Source organism: Hibiscus syriacus, unplaced genomic scaffold (assembly GCF_006381635.1).
Source record: "Hibiscus syriacus cultivar Baekdansim isolate YM2019G1 unplaced genomic scaffold, ASM638163v2 tig00110483_pilon, whole genome shotgun sequence".
Classification (NCBI taxonomy): domain Eukaryota; kingdom Viridiplantae; phylum Streptophyta; class Magnoliopsida; order Malvales; family Malvaceae; genus Hibiscus; species Hibiscus syriacus.
Window position 1 is genome coordinate 1,495,352 of NW_024062759.1, and position 22,232 is coordinate 1,517,583.

A 22,232-nucleotide genomic window follows, 5' to 3' on the forward strand; every position below is an offset into this window, starting at 1 on the left:
ATAATGAGTACTCCTTTTGCAAATTTATATTGGTTTATTGTAATTTGGATTTTTAAAGACATGTTTAATTAACTTGTTATTTTTCTCATAATTATGAGTTGGTTTTTTTTATAGTAATTTATTATAATTTCATAAATGTCATTATAAATGATTTTCGTTTTAGAATACGGTTTCGGAAAAATGTCTTTAAGAATCATGAATGTGATCCACTAGACTTAGTCGAAACGTATAGGCCGGGTTTAGGGGGTTACAAGTATTATTAATGATGAACACTATTAGTTTAATTCATAAAAATTTAAAATTATATAACTCATCATATAATTATAAGTTCAAAATTAAAAGGTAAATAGTTTAAAATAAAAGATAATTATTTCAATTACTACTGAACTATTGTCAATTTTTATTTTAACCACTATGTTTGAAATTTTGTCAATCATGTCACTCACTATTTAAATGCATTCAATTAAGCCACTTACTATTAATATTGAGGGACAAACATAGTTAAAATATTGATATAATTACTTTGGTCACTGTTACTTATATTCTATCATTTTAGTCCTATTTTAATAAATTAAATAAACTTAACCCTCAAATCAAATGACATCTACGAAAATTAGTCGATACCACATCATAAATTAAAAATGACCATCACAATAATAACATCGCTAAAAAAAACTCAATCAACCAATATTATTATGCATATAACTATGTTTTCCGATAACAAAAATAGCACTATATTATTACTGATTTATATCATTTTGATATTTCAAATATTCGTTTAATTGATTTACACATTTTTAAATTAATTTTATTTAAAATTTTACTTCAATTGAAATTACTGTAATGAAAAATATCCAGATATGTTCGCAAAGTTCCATGATTCCTACAAATATAACTAATTCAAGTTATAGTCCAATTAATTGTTTTATAATTTTGAATAAATTTATTGAAAACAATTTGAGATTCTAAATTAATATAAGTCACGTATTTTCAATTGAAAAAAATCAAAAATATCCAGAGATATGTTCGCAAAGTTCCATGATTCCTACAATATAACTATTCAAGTTATAGTCCAATTAATTGTTTTAATATTTTGAATAAATTTATTGAACAATTTGAGATTCTAAATTAATAAAGTCACGTATTTCAATTAAGCACACAAATAGAATCAAGAAGTTTACACACTGATGGTAAGTTTCAGCGACACGTGACACACCATTTGATTTGAGAGTTAGTTTATTTTAATTTATTAAATTAGGACCAATTGATATAATATATAAGTAACAGTGATCAGATATGTGTAATTATACCAAATATTTTACGGTCACACCAACTTATCTGTTAAATATTACGACAAGTGGCTTAGTTGAATGCATTTAAATAATTGAGTGGCTTGATTCACAAATTTCAAAAGTGGTCAAAATGAAAAAGGACAATATTTAGGTGATCACTGATATAGTTTACCCTTTATTTTAAATAATTTATCTTTAATTTTTAACTAATTTATAGTTATACCCTTTAAGAATTTAAGAATTTTATAAATTAAATTAATGATATTCATTGTTAGTAGTGCTCATCGGTGAATTTTCTTTATTATTATATACCAAAAGGAAAATATATATAATTTATGAGCAGTGGAATACATCCATTTTCTCTTGAGATTGTGAACATTATTGAGGGATATTGTAGCCAAAAACTATCGTTAACTGCATTGTTGATACCAATGATACGAATTTTGTTTCTTTGTTTTTTGTATTTCCCCCTCAAGAACCATATTCTTTTGGTAATAATACCTCTCTCACCAGCGCACCACTCAACCAAACCACACTCCCTTTTTCCTTCCCTTAACCAAAGCAGCCCTACTCCTCCCTGTAAAATGGCAACTTCCTATACTTCCCTGGTGTTCAAGGGACGTGAACCGGAACTGATAGCTCCGGCTAAGCCTACCCCTCACGAGTATAAACTGTTATCGGTCTTCGGTTTCAAATTCCGGTTATCCAATTTTACCGATACCATCCTTGCCTGCAAGGAAAAGATCCTGTCAGGGTGATCAGGGAGGCACTTGCAAAAACACTCGTGTTTTATTACGCGTTTGCTGGTAGGTTGAGAGAAGGACCTCAGCGGAGCTGATGGTTTGATTGCAACAGTGAGGCTTGATGTTTATCGAAGCGGATGCGGATGCTACGCTCGAACAGTTCGGTGATGCACTTCAACCACCATTCCCTTTTCTGGAAGAGCTCCTTTACAATGTTCCGGGCTCTACTGGTGTACTCAATTGTCCATTAATACTTATGCAGGTGCTTATTTTACTTTAGGGTAAACTATGTGCATAGATTATCAGTTTTAGTTTGTTTTACATAACTTTCAAATTTTTTTTTTCAAAATCATACATAATAATGTTCATTTCATTTTTGTACCCCACTGTTAAAACTTAAGCGTTTAGTACTTAAACTATCTGTTTTGTCCGTTTTAATACTTAAACTTTTTAATTTCTTTTTTAAAATCTAACGTTAATTTTAACAAGGTACTAAAATGAAACAAAACTAAAGTTTTAACGGCAGGTTAAATGAAACAAAATTAAACTTTAGGTATGATTTTGAAAAAATGAAAGTTTAGGTATTAAAACGGGCCAAAATAATAATTTAGGTACTAAACACTTAATTTACCCTTTATTTATTTATTATCTATCAATGATTAAAATGTTTAGATGGTTAGGATTCATTTATATTGTGTAAAACTCTTTTAGTTTTACACTTTTAAGACAGTTGGAATGAGGAAAATAAAATGCTAAGATTAATTCATTATATTTTCCAAGTGAATATCTATCATTTTATCTTTAATCTTAGTTTTTAATTTCTCTCGTCCAGTGGTCTTATAAAAGTATAAAACTGAAGAGTTTTACATAGTATATCAGATCCGACCACAATTTATATATTATATATTATTTTGATGACTTGTTTGTTATATATCATTAGTTTAAGATCACACGTATATAAATCCATGTTAGGATATATTTTAAATTTAAATATCTAGTACGGTTGTATATTAAAAAAAGCAAAAAATTCTAGTAACATAGGTTATTACTATTAGTACTTATATTTCTAGAATACATCTCAATTTTTGTAATAATGATTATATAATATAAGTAGGTACATGCTTTATGCTTATGAGCATGAAGGTACGCATTTTCATAAATACACACTGTAGAGCTTATAGGTACGCATTTTCATAAATAACACACTGTAGAAGCTTTATAGAAATCTAATATTCATGTCCTCACAGAACATTATTCTCTGCTGTTGCCCAAAGATTGAAAACGACAGGTGAAGCCCACCAATAATCTATAGTTTGTTTTCACAATTATTATTTACAATATAAATGTATGTTTCAATTATCATAATGAAGGTACTTCATTCAATTAGCTTAACCTTAGGATAAATTAATCTGTTATACTTAAATTTAGCTAAATGGTTTTTTCCCTTTAGAAAACAATACTAAGTTGTCCCGTAACACCCTCAGATCGATGCAGATGACTTGATCTGATCCGATGTGTCACATTAAGATCACCGGAACGATCCATAGTAAAAATCTAAAAAAAAATTAAATTTTTTGTTAATCCATTTAAAACCGTAAAATAATTTATAGATAAAATACAAGTTCAGGAAAAAAATCATTTATATATATTAAAATAAAATCCACCAATATCTAGTTATAAAACAAGCTTCAGACTCGAATATAAAAATAACATATAACCTACATGCCCCCTAATTACATGTATCGTACTCCGCAAGCAATGTCAGTGGGACTCATTTACTGATGTCGATACGAACACAATATCAAACTCTTTAACCTAAAATGATAAGTAACAGGGTGAGCTTTAAAAAGCTCAATAATAAAGAACTATCAGATGAATGCAATAGATCATCATGTATATGGTCAAGCATAGATTTCCTTAATGGGACAAATATCATCAGATTCTATTGGTGATTTCATATTTCATAAGCTAAGTCTTAGGGTAAGGGCTTTTGAAATGAAGAAAGAGAATAAAAAAGGTGATGAAATGAGACATGAGAGAGTACCAATGTGATATCAGATTCCTGCCCTTTTTAAAGATTTTTGGTATAATAGCTATCTAATCTTTCTTCTTTTAATTCTAGATTAAAAATATCCCTTTTTATTCATGTTGAGCCCCAAACAAGCCCAACCCACCACTCATTTGGATTAAGCTTCTTACAAGGCTAGCGAATTTCTAAGGTCTACTCGGATTAATCCGAAATTATCATCCAGATTCAAACGTTACGAGACTCCTTTTTGCACAAAAAGCAAATATTATCTGACATCGAAACATCCCTTTTTGATAATTCGACTAAAATTGAGATTCTTTGGCCACACTAAATTCCAGAACATGTCCTCTAGTAGCCCAACACATGATGCATGGGTGTAGAAACCATTTGGCGTATACAAACCATTGGGGGCTCCCAGCCATCTTAAGCAATCCACTTCAAGACAGTTGCACACAGCTCTTGATATAATATTCAAAATATCATTCTAAATGTTAACCTCCTATTCAAACAATGATCTTCTAAGTTCAATCTTCCAAAGCCAACGACCATTAGAAATAGAATTAAAATCCCTGGCTTTACACTTTTTCGAACAACAATACTATCAATCATTGAAAATGACGTTTTTAACGATGGAATTGAAGTCCAATAATCATCCCAAAAATCTATCTTACTTTCATCTCCCACGACACATCTTAAGTTATTCTCAAGGGTATCTTCCTCCTTAGACAAGGTAAGGGAGAGATGATATTTCTCCAAACCCAAAACCATTTTCTTCTTTAGGCTATCCTCGGAATCAGTGATGATTGATCATACAAATATTTCTCCTAAAATGTCGTAATAATAAAATTTTAATAGTTTTGGGAAATTAAATTTATATTCAAATTCTTAGGTTTTTAATATTATGGACAATGTATAATTGAAGGTATTGTTTTCGGAAACTGTGGGATGATAATCATTCCTCAAGCGTAATCAACTCTCGAACCCAAATTTTTTATTACACAGACCAATGTCATCTTTTAAAAGATTTTTATTAAAAATTTCTTTAAAATGACGTTTTCAGGATATTCGACCTACCTAACTCCAAATGTCGATGACGATTTCAACCATTTTCAGGATCAGGTGCTTGTCAACTTCAAGCAATTCAAAGCTTTGATCGAAAACCAAACAAGAAAGAAGATCAAGCGATTCCAGACGGATAATGGCTTGGAGTTTTGCTCGGGATTCAATGAGTTCTGTAAAAATGAAAGAATAGTGAGACACCACACTATTTGCAAAACACCACAGTAAAATGGAGTTGCAGAACGCATGAATAGAACTCTCTTGGAGCGAGCTCGTTGCATGCGATCAAATGCTGGGCTCAGTGAAGTTTGTTGGGTTGAAGTTGTTAATACTGCTTGCTATCTGGTAAATAGATCTCCATCTACAACTATTGAGCTGAAGACTCCTGAAGAAATATGGTCTGGTTATGCTGTTGATTACTCTGATCTAAGAGTATTTGGTTGTCCTACTTATGCTCATGTCAATGAGGGCAAACTCAAACCTAGGGCGAAAAAATATATATTTCTTGGATACGACCAAGGGGTGAAAGGATACAGGTTGTGGTGTCTTGATCCGGAGTCACCCGTATGGTGGAGTCCATTGGTACAAAACCTTCCAGTTACAATGAGGCTATTACATGTGATAAGTCGACACAGGATAATTACTATGAATAAGGAGATATATATTCACAAGAACAATATTGGGAGTTGGTTAAACCGCCAAGTAACAAGAAGATAATGGTTACAATGGGTCTTAAAAAGAAGGAAGGTGTTCCAGGGGTTGAAGCAGCTAGATCAAGGCACGGTTGGTGGCTAAAGGCTTTAGTCAAAAAAAGGGGATTAACTATAATGAAGTTTTCTCCCCATTTGTGAAGCGTAGCTCCATTCGTGTATTGCTTGCCATGGTGGCCAAGTTCGATCTAGAACTTGAGTAACTTGACGTAAAGACAATGTTCTTGCATGGTGAGCTCGAGGAAACAATCTATATGCGTCAACCAAAAGGTTTCACAATGCCGAGTAAGGAAGACCATGTCTTCCTATTAAAGAAGTCCTTATATGGATTGAAACAATCGCCTAGGCAGTGGTACAAGCGGTTTGCTAGCTTCATGATTCACCATAGTTACACAAGTTGACTATGAGCTTGTGTCTATCATAGGAAGCTCTCGATGATTCATATTTATTTGCTGTTATATGTTGATGACATGTTGATTGCTTCTAAAGAATATTGGAAATCAAAAATTTAAAGTCTCAGTTAAGTGGTGAGTTCGAGATGAAGGACCTGGGTTCATGATTCACCATAGTTACACAAGTTGTGACTATGATGCTTGTGTCTATCATAGGAAGCTCTCAGATGATTCATACATTTATTTGCTGTTATATGTTGATGACATGTTGATTGCTTCTAAAGACATATTGGAAATCAAAAATTTAAAGTCTCAGTTAAGTGGTGAGTTCGAGATGAAGGACCTGGGTACTGCCAAGAAAATCTTAGGCATGGATATTCATAAGGTGGGCAAGCTTTGTTTATCGCAGAAAAATTATGTTGAAAAAGTTCTTCAATGCTTCAACATGGATAAGGTGAAACCTGTGAGTACTCCATTAGCAGCATATTTCAAAATTTCTGCAGAATTATCACCACAATCTGATGAAGAAAAGTAGCAGATGACTCACATTCCATACTCGAGTGCAGTTGGAAGTGTGTTGTATGCAATGGTTTGCACTCGTCCAGACATTTCACATGTAGTTAGTGTGGTCAGCAGATATATGGGTTGTTTTGGCAAGGAACACTGGCCGGCCGTTAAATGGATTCTCAGGTATTTGAGAGGTACTGCAGATTTATGCTTGGTATATGATCAGAGTAACTGCTCTAGCAGTGTCACTGGTTATGTGGACTCTGATTATGCTGGAGATTTGGACAAAAGAAGATCTTTGACAGGTTATGTTTTCACTTATTCTGGAGGGGGCATAAGTTGGAAAGTTGTATTACAGTCTACTGTAGCCTTATCTACAACTGAGGCGGAGTATATGACAATGACAGAAGTAGTGAAAGAAGCATTGTGGATGAAAGGTCTAGTAAGCAGTTTAGGTTTACAACAGGATTCTAATGTTGTATTTTGCGATAGCCAGAGTGCCATACATCTGACCAAAAATCAGATGTTTCATGAGTGGACCAAACACATCGATGTCAGATATCATTTTGTTCGGGAACATGTTATGCAAGGTGACATTGTTATTAGTAAGGTTGCTACCGAGGGAAAATCCTACAGATATGTTGACAAAGGTGATCCCATCATACAAGTTCAAGCATTGCTTGAACTCGGTCGATATTCGTAATTGATGAATGCCCGCAGAGGTGTTTGAAAGAGGTGATCTAGTTCAAGAAATTTGCTATAATGTTTGTCTTGGTAGAATCTCAAGCCAAGGTGGAGATTTGTTAGATGTGGCTTGAATTCAAAGGGGTTAGTTGTTTCCTTCTAGATGAAGACAAGGGGACAAACGATTCAAATTGTAAGCAATTGTCAAAGGTAGCTGTACAACAAGCTGGCGGGTTGAAAATTGCCAATTTGCAGCAATGATCAAATTCCTTTTTCACTTGTTACACAAAAAAACTCAAGTAGAAGAGTTTGAGAGTTGAGAGAGTTTCAAGTTGAGAGTCGGGTTTTCTCCCAGGGTGAGAGTTGTGAGATTTCGAGTTGTGTTTCGAGTGGGAGAACACTTGTAATATCCATCTTGTTATAGTGAATTTTTTTTCCTCTGCCCGTGGACGTAGGCATTAACGCCGAACCACATAAATTCTTGTGTTCACTTTATTTATTTTTCCCGCTTTGCATATCCAGTAAATATTGTGGTCGTATTAACGTACTCCAGTCGATCATTTTCTCAACATTATACATTGACTACAGTGTTGAAAATTGAAAACACAACTTTAAGGGGCTTCCTCCGTATAAGATTAGGGAAAATTATTTTCTTATAATTATATTATTTTTTAAATTAGGTTTTTTCATTGGTTAAGACGTATGTATTCTTGGGATCTTCTTCATTTGCGTGAAGACGCCATGCAGTCGTAGAGTCTTCAATATAACTTGAAGACTCGTGGAGCACATGACGTCTTTATGTTAGTACTGTGCAATTCACCTTAGATGCAAAAATAATCCCTAAATTAAATTATATTGAGAATTAAAAAATCTCACTTACATTATTTCATCCATTTCCCAGCTTTAAGGTGGAATCAGATATTAAATACGAAATTTGTACTCTCTGGTTCCTTTATAAATCATTCCAAACACTTGATTCAGAAATAGGTTTCTTCCCCTTATTGGTTATCATCCAACATCTTGCTGTCATGGTAACATCTTCAGACACTCTTTCCACGTTCATTGTCCGACGATGCAAAGCCGAGTTTGTCACTCCGGCCAAGCCCACGCCACGTGAACAAAAACTATTATCAGACATTGATGATTAACTAAGTTTAAGATTTCAAATGCAATCCTGCAGAAGTTATTAGGGAGGCGCTAGCAAAAACCCTTGTCTTTTATTATCCCTTTGCTGGTGGACTAAGGGAAGGGGAAAACGGTAAGTTTATAGTGGATTGCAGTGGTGAGGGAGTGATGTGTAACACCCATAACCCGTATAATTATACCTATACAGATTATATATTTCACTATTGTTTTAAAACCATTTTCAATTCAAAAGTGATTTAAAATTTATTTTCTTAAATTGGTAAATGATATTGTATATATCATTTCATATTAATTGTGTTTCATTGTAACAAATTTAGTTCAAAAGATTTTTTTATGAATAGCGAACAACGAATCGTGAAAAGTGTACAGTAGGGGAATCGATTCCTATAAGGGGAATCGATTCCTATAAGGGGAATCGATTCCTATAAGGGGAATCGGTTCCCCTTAAGCAATCTAGAAATTCTCTTAAAATGTGGTTACTATTCATTGCTACAGTAACTGCAATAGTAACTTTAGAAAATACATATAAATTCATAAAAATTCCATTTTGTTTCCAAATTTGTTCAACAAAATAAATGAAACATTTATAATTGCATATCACTAATAAAATTAACATTATAACTTAGGATGTTTTACTGATATTGAAATATACTTCTCGATACTTGATGTCGCTTTAAACTCTTTATTCCAATACTGACTTTTTACCTACGCGTGAAAATCATCACACTCTAAGTATATACTTAGTGAGACAATTATAACAATAACAGTGCAATACAACTCATGCATGAATTTCATTGTCAAAAACAAATGCCATTAAATCATGTTACATACATGTCCAATATTTTACCATGATTAAAATAATATAAACTTTCTTACCATTTATCACATAAGCTAATAAGCTTATTTTTACCAATATACTTGCCATTATTCCATAATCTCGTAAGCTTATTTGCATGCTTACCATTTATTAATCAATAAACAATAAAACCATAAACAATAGCCCAATATACAACCCTGAGGACCCTGGGTATTCGAGTAATATTTGCACCATAGTGCTACATATAAGGTCGTGCACACCATATACACCAAAGTGTATTACACATAAGGTCGTGCCCACCATATACACCGAAGTGTATTACACATAAGGTTGTGCCCACCATGTACACTTAGTGTCCTTACACACTATAGTGTAATATAAACCTACAGCTGCTATACTCTATGGCATGCCAACTATACCCTGTCCCTCAATGACTTACTTGGGCATATAATCTATTTTATTTGATCCATCCATGACAAAGTATATTATCAATATTTAACATTGGGTAGTTCATACCCGAAAACATTCATGGTAAAATATCACATTTTTCATGATCAATGAATTTTGATTCCATACCATGACATTTCAATGTCATGTCAAAGTTACAAAAATGACATATATTATGCTGATATAAACAAGGTCGACTTATCGCAAGTCTTCCTAATGATGTATACAACATCCATGTATAATGTCATGTATGTATTGTACTCACCTTGACACTTTATTTAGTCCACAATATGATCCTCACTAATTGTCCACAATAAACCCTTTTCTATTTGACTTGCTTCGATCACAAATCAATCACAATCTATATTAAATCACAAATTCATATCAATACCTATGTTAGTATTGTACTAACATAAACAAATCCCATAACAATTCCATAATATACTCATTTTCTACCAAGTATTTAAACACTTAATAATTCCTTTTAATATTTGCACCAACTTTTCCAATTACATAAAATGGTCCTTCACCATTTTATCACATACATTCATTTAAATTCCAAATCAACAATTTCTAGCATAGTACATCAATTATACAACACTTATACAACAACTCCTAAATTTTCTAGAATTTACGAATTGATCTCCAACTTTTTAAAAATTACGAAATAGTCACCAAATTTTCTAAAGCTTGTAGAATACTTCATTTATCATTTCCAACCCATATATAAATTTTCCATAATTATTCTTACTCAAACAATCCATGGCCAAAACTTAAAGAACAAGTTTTAGAAATATTAAACATGTTCTAATCATCATACATACTTGAATATGAATCTACAACATGTAAATCATCAAAATTTATCATCAATTTCATGGATCCTATCATGAACATAAACCCTTAGATTTGGGATCTTTGAAATCCAACAAGATTAGAAAGTAATATTGGTACCAAATGATAGCGTTTTTCGTTTATATCACTTTCATATCTCACGACATAACTCCAATTGCAAAGGAATTAGCTCAAAAATTGAAAATAAAATATTTTTCTTACCTTGAAAGCTTTTTCACGTCCATGGAGAAGAGAAGAACACTTTAGCGTGATATGTTTGATTGATATCATGCTTATCATCCTTTAAAAAATTATTTAAATCATTAACTTGGAAAATATCAATTTATCCTTAATAAAACTTTATAATCACCATTAAACCAAGATACATATCCTTATCATATTCAAAATCAAATAAATATCAGACTAGTCATCTTTCAATAGTCAAAGATGAACAAATTAATTTTTCACTTTACCGTTTTGCCCTTGAAATTTCCAAAATTTACAATTCAGTCACTTTAATCAAACAATTAAACTTAAACATGAAATTAAACCATAAAATATTATTTTCCAACATTTTAAAAATGTGAAAATAATATTTTTATTTCTTATTTTCGTGACAAATTTGTAATTTTTCAAAATTACATTTTGGTCCATGAACTTTTCAAAGTTTATACTTTGGTCACCAATCTTTACCAAATGTATAATTTGATCACTAAATAAATCCATTTATGGAATAACATTCTTTTTGAGAAAATTACCACTTAATTCCTTAAACATTTCCCAAATTTTCTACTTTGACTATCAAACTTTCAAAATTTTTATTTTGATCATTATCTAAATTTTTGGGGTATTACATGATGTTTATAGAGGCAGATGCGGAAGTTACGCTTGAAGAGTTTGGTGATGTACTTCACCCTCCATTTCCTTGCCTTGATGACCTCCTTTATAATGTTCCTGGCTCTGATGGGATGTTAAATTGTCCGTTGTTGTCAACCCAGGTAGCAAATCATTATCATTCATCTGATTAGGTTATATAACAAGAGATGTTTTTAGTTTTTATTTTAAGGCTCGAAGCTAAAATGATAATTTAATTGATAATTTTTAAATTTTATTGTTTTCTTTTTATTATAGATTTAATAATTTTAATTAATTTTCTTAATATAGATTACACTGTTGAGATGTGGTGGTTTTATCTTCGCTTTTCGCTTTTCGCTTTAATCATGTAATATGTGATGGTAGTGGTCTAAAACAATTCTTGTCCGATATGGGAAAAATGGCACGAGGAGCTACTGCTTTCTCCATCTCACCCGTTTGGGAAAGACATACCTTAGATGCTGAAGACCCACCACTAGTTACATTCAAGCATCACGAGTATGACGAAGTGGAAGCCACCACCTGGCCATCGGACAACTTGGTTCAACGTTCCTTTTTCTTTGGCCCTGATGAGGTTTCATCTCTTCGTAGTCTCCTCCCGTCCCACCTTCGCCACTGCTCCAAGTTCGAACTCCTAACCGCGTGCTTATGGCGTTGTCGAACTATTGCTCTAAATCTCGGCCCTGACGAAAAGGTGCGCATGCTATGTGTTGCAAACCTCCGTCCTAGATCCAATCCCTCATTGCCATCAGGATATTATGGGAATGCATTCGTCTTCCCAGCTGCAATGACAACGGTTGGAAAACTTGTCCCTAACCCACTAGGGTATGCAGTGAAACTAGTGAAGCAAGTCAAAGCAAGCGTGACGATGGAATACGCGAAATCAGTGGCAGCTTTAATGGTGAGTCGGGGTAAACAGCTCCATTTTCCCAAAGTTATGGGTACATACGGTATATCGGATATAACGAAAATGGGATACGAAGACGTCGATTTCGGATGGGGTAGGCTGTGTTTGCAGGGCCAGCAAAAGCTACAGGTTAATCAGCTATTTCATACCAAGCAAGAGCAAGAAAGGAGAAGCTGGAGCTTTGGTGCCAATTTATTTGCCAGCTCCAGCCATGAAAGGTTTGCCCGGGAATTGGACAACGTTGAAACAGCAGTCAATCGAGGTTAAGAAGAGTAAATCAAAACTAGCTTCTGCTTTGTAAAAGACATGATGATTTGAGGGATATTTACCAGGTAGTTGAACTTTTAAGGTGGGAAGGAACAGCATGACTGGTGTCCATAAAGTCTTATGTTCAGATTATTATGATAATTGTTTTTCATCTTTGTCATTTTGTTTTCCGTCTATTTATGTTTGAATGATCCCCACTGTAATATACTTCTATTTTGTTTCCATAAAACTATTGGCTTATAGGAAGTGAAGAGATAAATTCTAAAGATTGACTGTGCTACTAATCAAACAGTCAAACACCACTGAATACTACAAATCAAGACAGTGCTAAATGTTTTTGAAGCGTCCATGTACAAGCTTTTCCATTTTTTCTCTCTCAAAGCGTCGGAACTTTACGTCAGTATTTGTATGCCTTTGTTTTTACATGATCAGTCTGATTATCTGAATCCTTGTTTGACATTACCTTTTACAAGAACAAAAGTTAAAAATTATCTTTGTAATAACCGTCGATTCATTAATTTATGCTAATTTTATGTCATGCATCAAGATACATTAATCTATGTAATTGTTACAAGAGTAATCGAAGTTTCCACCATTTCATTCCCTTTGAATAATTTTTTTTTTTTGCAATAGATGCAAATTTGAAGTGTGCAAATAACTATATAGCTTAAGCTTTGATATTAATTAAATTACCCCAACAGTCCAGTTTATCATATTGTTTGTTTTGTTCTGAGCTTGTAAATGATAAATGGAGCAGAAGAAGCAATTATGATGATGGGTTTCATATTTTTATGGGAAAACTTCTAGGTTGAACAGATATGCAAGTGAACTGTGGTTTAGTTGTTGGTACTCATGACTCGAACGAGCTCCTCGTTATTCGTCTTCATGGGGACGACTCTTCTGTAAGTTTTTAATATGCATATATATATATATGTGTGTGCTTTGAAATGTTAAGTAGGTGGAAAATAAGAGCGAAGGGTGCAAAATTTGCAGCAGGGGACAGCAAGGGAACATTTGATGGGACAAACATGCAACATATGCGGGGATGAAATAGAGCTAACAGCAGAGGAGGGAGAGTTGTTCATGGCCTGCGATGAGTGTGCCTTCCCTATCTGTCGTGTTTGCTATGACTACGAGCGTAAGGAAGGGAATCAAGCCTGCCCTCGGTGCAAAACCAGATTCAAACGTCTCAAGGGTCACTTCTCAATACAATTCTCTCTTGGTTTATCATGTACTTTTGTGTTATTGGATGTTCCGTCATTGTTTCAAACTTGTTCAGGCTTTCCCAGAGTGGAAGGTGATGAAGAGGAAGATGACATTGATGACTTAGACAATGAGCTCGATTTCCAGGGAAGGAATAATGAGAAGCACAATCTTGTCGAGCCCCAGCTTCCCCTTCTCAGTAATGGCCACAAGGTATTATATATAAAAGTTGTATATTTAATTATATAAATAATTATCTCGGGTAAGGTCGGATGCGGATTTTTAATACCGTGTATTTTAAAATCCATAAAAGGATTTAACAACTTATGGCTATGGAAGTGTTGCTTGGAAGAATAGAATGGAGACATGGAAACAAGAGAAAGAAAAAATACAACTGATGAAGTCTGATAACGGTAGCATAGATGTCTTTTGTGATGACTTCGATTCAGCATTGTAAGCTCCTTAATACAACTCTTTTAGTATAAACCGTAAATTGCTTTGCTTTATGTTTCATTACAACTAAATTAGTAGTTGTCGTGGATCAGAATGGACGAGGCTAGACAACCATTGTGGAGAAAGCTGAGAATTTCATCGAGCCAGATCAACCCGTATCGGATAATCATCGTAATTCGACTTGTAGTTCTCATGTTTTTCTTACACTATCGAGTGAAGCACCCGGTGAAGGATGCCTATGCTTTATGGCTTGTATCTGTCATCTGTGAAACCTGCTTTGCTCTTTCATGGATTCTTGATCAGTTCCCCAAATGGTTTCCGATCAACCGGGAAACGTATCTCGATCGATTGGCCTTAAGGTATGAAGAAGAGGGACAACCTTCACAACTTGCTCATATGGACATATTTGTAACCACGGTTGATCCATTGAAAGAACCACCATTGGTGATTGCAAACACGGTTCTCTCCGTACTTGCTGTGGATTACCCGGTCGATAAGGTCTCGTGTTATGTTTCCGACGATGGTGCTTCCATGCTAACATTCGAGACATTGTCAGAAACATCTGAATTTGCAAGGAAATGGATACCATTCTGCAAGAAGTTCAACATTGAACCGAGGGCACCCGAGTGGTACTTTTGCCAAAAGATCAATTATTTCAACGGCATGGTTTTACCATCGTTTGTGATGGAAAGGAGAGCAATGAAGGTAACTTCACGCTTTTCAAGCTCAATCCATGTTTGTTCTATCATTTATGGTCGATCAGTAATCGCTCGGTGAACCTGATGCCAATCTGTGAGTGCAGAGAGAGTACGAAGAGTTCAAAATTCGAATCAACACATTGGTTGCCAAGGCTCAAAAGGCTCCAAAAGATGGATGGATTATGCAGGATGGAAATCCTTGGCCTGGGAACAATAGCTACGATCATCCTGGGATGATTCAGGTTTTTCTCGGACGAGGTGAAAGACATGACACGGGTGCAAATGAATTGCCTCGATTGGTATATGTTTCTAGAGAAAAGAGGCCTAGTTTTAATCACCATAAAAGGCCGGAGCCATGAATGCTTTGGTTAGAGTCTCAGCACTGCTCACAAATGCACCATATCTGTTGAATTTGGATTACAATCACTACATTAACAATAGCAAGGCTCTTAGAGAGGCAATGTGTTTCATGATGGATTCATCGCTAGGAAAAAGAGTGGGTTTTGTCCAATTCTTGCACGAGTTCAACATCGATGACCAGCATCGATATAGAAACCCCGTATTGTTTTATGTAAGTATTTGTATTTGATCTATCAACTTCTTGCTTTGTTACTGTTGATCTTTGCTAAAATATAATGACCAAGTCCTCCGACTCAGGTTAATATGAAAGGTTTGGATGGCATCCAAGGTCCTATGTATACTGGAACGGGGTGTGTATTTAGAAGGCTAGCACTTTACGGCTATGATGCTCCCAAACCAAAGAAGCAACCAATAAGAACATGCAATTGTTGGCAAAAATGGTGTTGTGACTGTTTGTTCTTAAGAAGGAAGAAGAAGAAGAAGAAGCTTATTAAGTTACCGAAGGCAGAGAGTCAGACAAGACATACTAAACAAGGTGATGAAGAAGCTTATCCACTTATGTGTTCTACCATGGAGGCTGAAGAAGGTGTTGTATTCGATTCTAGTACTCGCGGTAAACCGAACGCTGGAAATGAAACTGAACTGGAGAAGTTTGGCCAGTCCCCTGTTTTTATTACAACAACCTTGCAAGAGAATGGTGAAACAATCGAAGTTGCTAGCCTAGCATCGCAGCTTAGAGAAGGTATTCATGTTATCAGTTGTAGCTATGAAGATAAAACCGACTGGGGAAAAGAGGTGGTATCTATATTTCCCTTAACGTACATACATACATATAGATATATAGATATATAATATAAGAATTCATGTAAACATTTGTTGTGATGTAGGTTGGATGGATGTATGGTTCGGATACTGAGAATATATTAACAGGATTTAAAATGCATTACCATGGTTGGCGATCTGTGTACTGTGATCCTGCTCGGCCAGCATTCAAGGGATCTGCTCCGATCAACCTTTCGGATCACCTGCAACAGGTCCTCCGATGTGCACTTGGATCGGTCGAAATATTCTTAAGCAGGCATTGTCCTGTTTGGTATGGATACGGAGGTGGTCTAAAGTGGTTGGAACGTATTTCATACATAAATGTGGTTGTGTATCCATGGACCTCCATTCCTCTTCTCGCATATTGTACACTCCCGGCTGTCTGCTTGTTCACAGGCAAATCCATCATTCCACAGGTATATTGAACCTTCTAACCATAAACACAAACTAGCCACATCTCCATTGATGCAATCTTCAATTTGCTTATATATTTTGCAGCTCACCAGCGCCGGAAGCTTGTGTTTCTTGTCGCTTTTCTTGTCCATTTTCGCAACAAACATCCTGGAAATGAGATGGAGCAGAATCAGCATCCACGAATGGTGGAGAAATGAACAGGTTTGGCTCATCGGAAGCGTTTCGGCTCAACTATTCGCTTTATTTCAAGGGCATTTAAAGGTCATAACTGGCATCAACACTAACACCATTGAAACATCCAAGGTAGACGATGATAATGAAGATTATTTATCCCAACTTCTTGCATTAAAATGGACGACTTTGCTCATCCCACCGACGACGTTGGTCATAATAAACATCATAGGAGTTGTTGCTGGTATTGCAAAGGCGATCAACAATGGGTATGATTCATGGGGAACATTTTTCGGGAAGCTTTGCTTTGCTTTCTGGGTTGTTGTTCATCTTTATCCCTTGCTAAAGGGTTTGTTGGGGCGACAGAACAGGACTCCCACCATTGTTGTTGTGTGGTCGATTGTTTTAGCTTTGATTTTTTCGTTTGTGTGGATTCGGTTGGATCCGTTCGTGCCCCGATCTGACGGGCCGTCTCTTGTGGAATGTGGGTTGGACTGCAGATAATACGCTTTTTACTAGTCCAATTATTACGGGCCCGGCTACTTTTTTTATTAATACATTTTAATTATTCTTTTATAATTTATATGGATAAATTGTTTATATTATCAAGGCAACCTGGACATTTGAAAATTGCTTGGTTTATTTATTTGTTCTGAGCATAAAATAGTTTTGATAGCAAAGAAGATAAAGAAAGAGGAACAATGGCAAATGGGGTTGACATTACTTTTTCTAATTAATTATTATGGTTAATTTGTTTATATTATCAGGACAACCTGGACATTTGTGAATTACTTGGACTGTACGTGGCTGATCGTCAAAGCTATTTCCTTATTGAGTTATTGCTTCATTTAATTTCTTTATTTATAAAAATTAGTTTAACATGATAATCTAATACATAATAATAAAATAAATTAAAAGAAGACATAAAAATATAATACTAATGCGTGAAAAATCATTAATTTGATAGCACGAATGATTGTATATAGCATATTATTTTTTGGTAGAATAAAAATATATTATACGTTCATTTTACGTTTTAAAATAATTATTTTTTAAAATTTCAGATTGACCAATCCCCAATAGTTCCGCCCCGTTGTTTTATAAAAAGTCATGCATCTATCAAGACAACTGTTTCGAAGAATTACCGACCACATTGGTGGTGTTCTAATTCGTGGATAATCTCCGATCATTTTATTCTTTGGCAACATATAAAAAAAAACATGAAAGAAGCGATCATCAACATCAAAATCCTTGTACACTGCTCGACTCAACTTAAGTTCTGATACCACTAAATGTAACACCCCAAAATTAATATAGGTGGCCCGATCCGATCTGAAGTATCACATTACGGCATCGGAGTGACCCACGATAAAAATTCAGAAAATAAAAAGAATTTTATTAAATCATTTCAAATCATAAAACAATTTGTAAATATTATTTTAGTTCAGAAAACATTCCCAAATTAAATTTAGAGTCCAATCATACACAATTTCAAAACAAGTTATAGACTCCGATATACATACAAAAATGAGACCTACATGCCCCTAATTACAAATGTACCGTACTTCGTAAGCAACACTGAAGGAACTCTCACATTGATGTCGATACTACACATACATAATTCTTTAACCTGAAAAGGTGAGTAACAGAGTGAACTTTGGAAAGCTCAGTAATACAAAACTACCAGATGAAGCTAAAGGACAAGTCGATATATGGAAGCATAATATTTCCTTAGTTGTCCAAGAATATACATGTCATAGTAATGAGCCTGATGTCTCACTAATTAATTCTTCAGGTAACAGTTAGGAAGCTTACAAGTCAAAGGGAACATTCTGAGAGAGAGATTCAAAAGATGGAGTTGGGAAGTCTAGTGTGTTTCAACAAAACCAGAAATAGTAGTTTATTTCAGTAAAATATATTTTTAAAGCACAATAATACCCTCCACCCGTACACCAAAATGTAGCTCCCCATAATTGCATTCATAAGACTACCATATACCCGATGGCATAGGGGTCCAATAAAATGTTCAGAACATAAATGATTTACCAGCTAGCTGAACCTTAGAACTCTAGACACTTACCCAGACATGCCCCAATATAAATCAGTATAACAGTAACCAGAAATGTCATAAATCACAAGCATATATTTTTTGTATAAGAAAACAAAGTTCACATATTGTGCCCTCCAACCGAACTCCAATATGTAGTTTCCCAAATTGTAAGGTCCGTAAGGAATTACAAGCTAGTTGAACTTTAAAGACTCCAAAATCCTACCCACAAAGTACACCAATAAAAATCAGATCATATAGATAGTAATCAGTAACCATTAATATCAGAATCAAGAGTTGGATGTATCTAGTGTTAGAAACCAGAGATCAGAAACCATTTTTTTATTTCAAATATCACATTCATACTTTTAAAACGAGAGAATAATATTTATGTGCATAAGGAACACACTAAAGGATTCATATGTCTTTCAGAGGGACTTGATAGTTATTAGTTTTGGCTCTTACGATCAACCGAAAAGTGCCAAGAGGAGGTGAATTGGCCTTTAAAAATATTTGGTGCGGAAGCAATAAAAGATAAGAATTAGACGCATGATTTATAGTGATTTGACTTTCTCAATCAAAGTTTACATCCACTAACTTAGCTCCACACTAAGGATTTCAAGAAATTCACTTATTTGTTCTTTCTTTTTCTAGAGTCAAGAGTAACCTTTAGAATTATCTAGTTTTTCAAGGCAAAACTAGAACCTCTCCCCTTTTACAAAGGATAAGAAATGTAAACAAGAAACATCAAAAGGTAGGTATTTACAAAGATTTAAGCTCACAAGAATAAAAACAAAAAATATCAATTAAGCTCTATACACTTGCATACAAGAGAAAAATGAAGGAAATAAGAATGAAAACTCTTTTCTCTTGATATCTAAGCTTGGATAGGTGTAGTAACCTTATTCAAGTGTCATTGGAGTGTTTTTATTGTGTGGAATGAGTTGCTAGCCGTTTATGACTGTTGGGGATGAGTTATAGCCGTTGGAAAGTTTTAAAACATGCAATAAAGGCCACCTACACATGCAGTTTCAAAACTTTTAAATATACTGTTCTTGAAAGTTTTGAAACTTTGATGAAAGTTTCGAAACTCTTACTTAAAAATATGAATGTTGAATAATACTGGACCACTAAAACAATTTCTAGGTGCAAAGTTTTGAAACTTTTCTAAAGTTTCAAAACTCTTAATAAAAGTTTAAAAACTCTTACAAAGTTTCCAAACTATGAGCAATACCGTGTATGAACAGTTTCATGAACAATGTAAAATAGTGACTGAAACACATTTTAAACACTTTAAACATATTTAATTGACTCAAAATATTTCATATATATATATATATAAAGCAATTAAGAACACATATTTTTCAAGTTATTTTGGATTTTGAATTATTTTTAAAAATTTTGACTAAGTCCAAAATCAATTTTACTATATTTAAATTTATTTAGCATATTGATTTTCAATCCCTCTCTTCATCTTGTTGTATATATGTCATTTTATGTATGCATGCAAACACTGCTTACAGATTGGTCTAGACAAAAGCCCTCTGGGACAAGGGGTTGATTTAGGGGAACAGGTTTGTACCATTCTTTTTCAACTTTTCTTGTAATTTTTTATTTAAATGACTATATTTTAAAAATTATTTATATTTAATATGACGTTTCAAAGATGATATTATTGTTTGGAAGGTGGAAGTGTTCAAGAACAGCTTGAACTTGCAAGAGAGTTGAAAAGACATTGCCTTGAAACATTCTCCGAGCTTCTTCAAATAATGAAGTATGATTAATTCTTGATTACCACATTAATCAACTAATTAAAATTGTGTTTTGACGTTGTTAATTATTGTTAAATTTGAATGGGAACGGGACATTTTTCCAGCAGGTGTGATACTCCATTCTTTCAATGGATTAATAGAGGTTGTACCTCAACTCACACAGCTGGGCTCCTACTTCTCATTCCCTCGACATTTGATGCCACTCGAAGAGGACAAGGCCAGAAAAATTGTGAAGGCGGTGCCTTTGGATGGAGTTTTATTGGAAACGGATGCACCTGATGCCCTTTCAACATACCCTATTTACTTCGTTCCTGGGAATGATACCCTTAATCAGCCTGCAAATGTTCGTAGTGTACGTCTTCTTCCTCTTCTCTTTTTCCAAATAATTTATATAAGGGTAAGTACATAAATGCTACTCCGACAATAGGACGTTGTTTTGTTGAGTCCCCTGATTCTTAAAAGTTACAAAATGATCTCTCAATTATTGAATGACGTTTTGTTGAGTTTCTCGACTATTAAAAATTATAAAATAATTATCCGACTATTCATATGTTTCAAACTCATCATTTTTTGTTCAAAACTTGACAGTTGTTTGAGCTTTACGTTATTTTGTACATGTTGTCTGAAATATGATAAGATCATATTTTAATGATGTCTACAAGTACAGTCGTTGCTTTCAAACACTAGCTCGACGACATAAAATTTTAAGTATTGACTCGACGGTATAATATAAACGGAGAGTCGATCGACAAAATACAACTCAAACAATTATAGAATCAAATTTTATCATATCGCGATCAATATGTTAATGTATTATCAGAATGCCACCATTTTTTCCCGAAAAATGTTAAATTTTGAACATATGAATAGTCGGATGATATTTTGTAATTTTTAATAATTAAGGATTCAACAAAATAACATTTTATAATTAGAAGATTTTTTTTATAATTTTTAATAGTTGAGAAATTCAACACCCTATAATTGTGATACCATGCCTAATCTTAATTTACGGCCAAGTAATTCAATGCTGTGGGTTCTGCAGGTGCTGATATACGTTGCCTCTCTACTGTAAATGAGCGCAGAAGAATTGGCAGAGATAAGTTACAATAATGCAGCTCGTGTCTTCTCTTTCCAAGGTTAAAAAATTCCATGGTCATGATGATCATGCAAATGCCTATGGGAACTGCCTGTATCGTTTTTGTTTAACTAATAACGGAATTATGAAACATTAATTATATCATTCGCACGTTATTATTCAAATAAAAATAAAATCTAAGTCAATGTTTAATTACATATTTGAGATTACTACGAGATTCGTAATTATTTTTCGTTTATATCTATTTTTATAATTAATCACTAAAATTAGTACTCTTTCGCATAGATTTCTTGATATCCATTTTATTCTGAAGATGTATTTGTGGAGGAATTGGATGGTACCCTTATGCTCAAAAACGACTACCAATTCTACAATAAATAACGAAAAAGGAAGAAAGAAAGAGTATATAATAGGGAAAGCAAGATGCAGCCAAAGAAATGCGTACTTCTGCTGTAATTAGGTATATCATTTAACCAAAAATATGATCAAGCA

At 33.9% G+C, this 22,232-nt stretch overlaps 3 pseudogenes; all 3 read left to right on the forward strand.

The window, feature by feature from the left end:
- Positions 1-1,876: 1,876 nt before the first annotated feature.
- Positions 1,877-12,742, forward strand: LOC120129147 (annotated as a pseudogene).
- A 780-nt stretch (positions 12,743-13,522) lies between these two features.
- Positions 13,523-17,329, forward strand: LOC120129236 (annotated as a pseudogene).
- A 3,039-nt stretch (positions 17,330-20,368) lies between these two features.
- LOC120129237 lies at positions 20,369-21,803 on the forward strand (annotated as a pseudogene).
- The last annotated feature ends 429 nt before the right edge of the window (positions 21,804-22,232 follow it).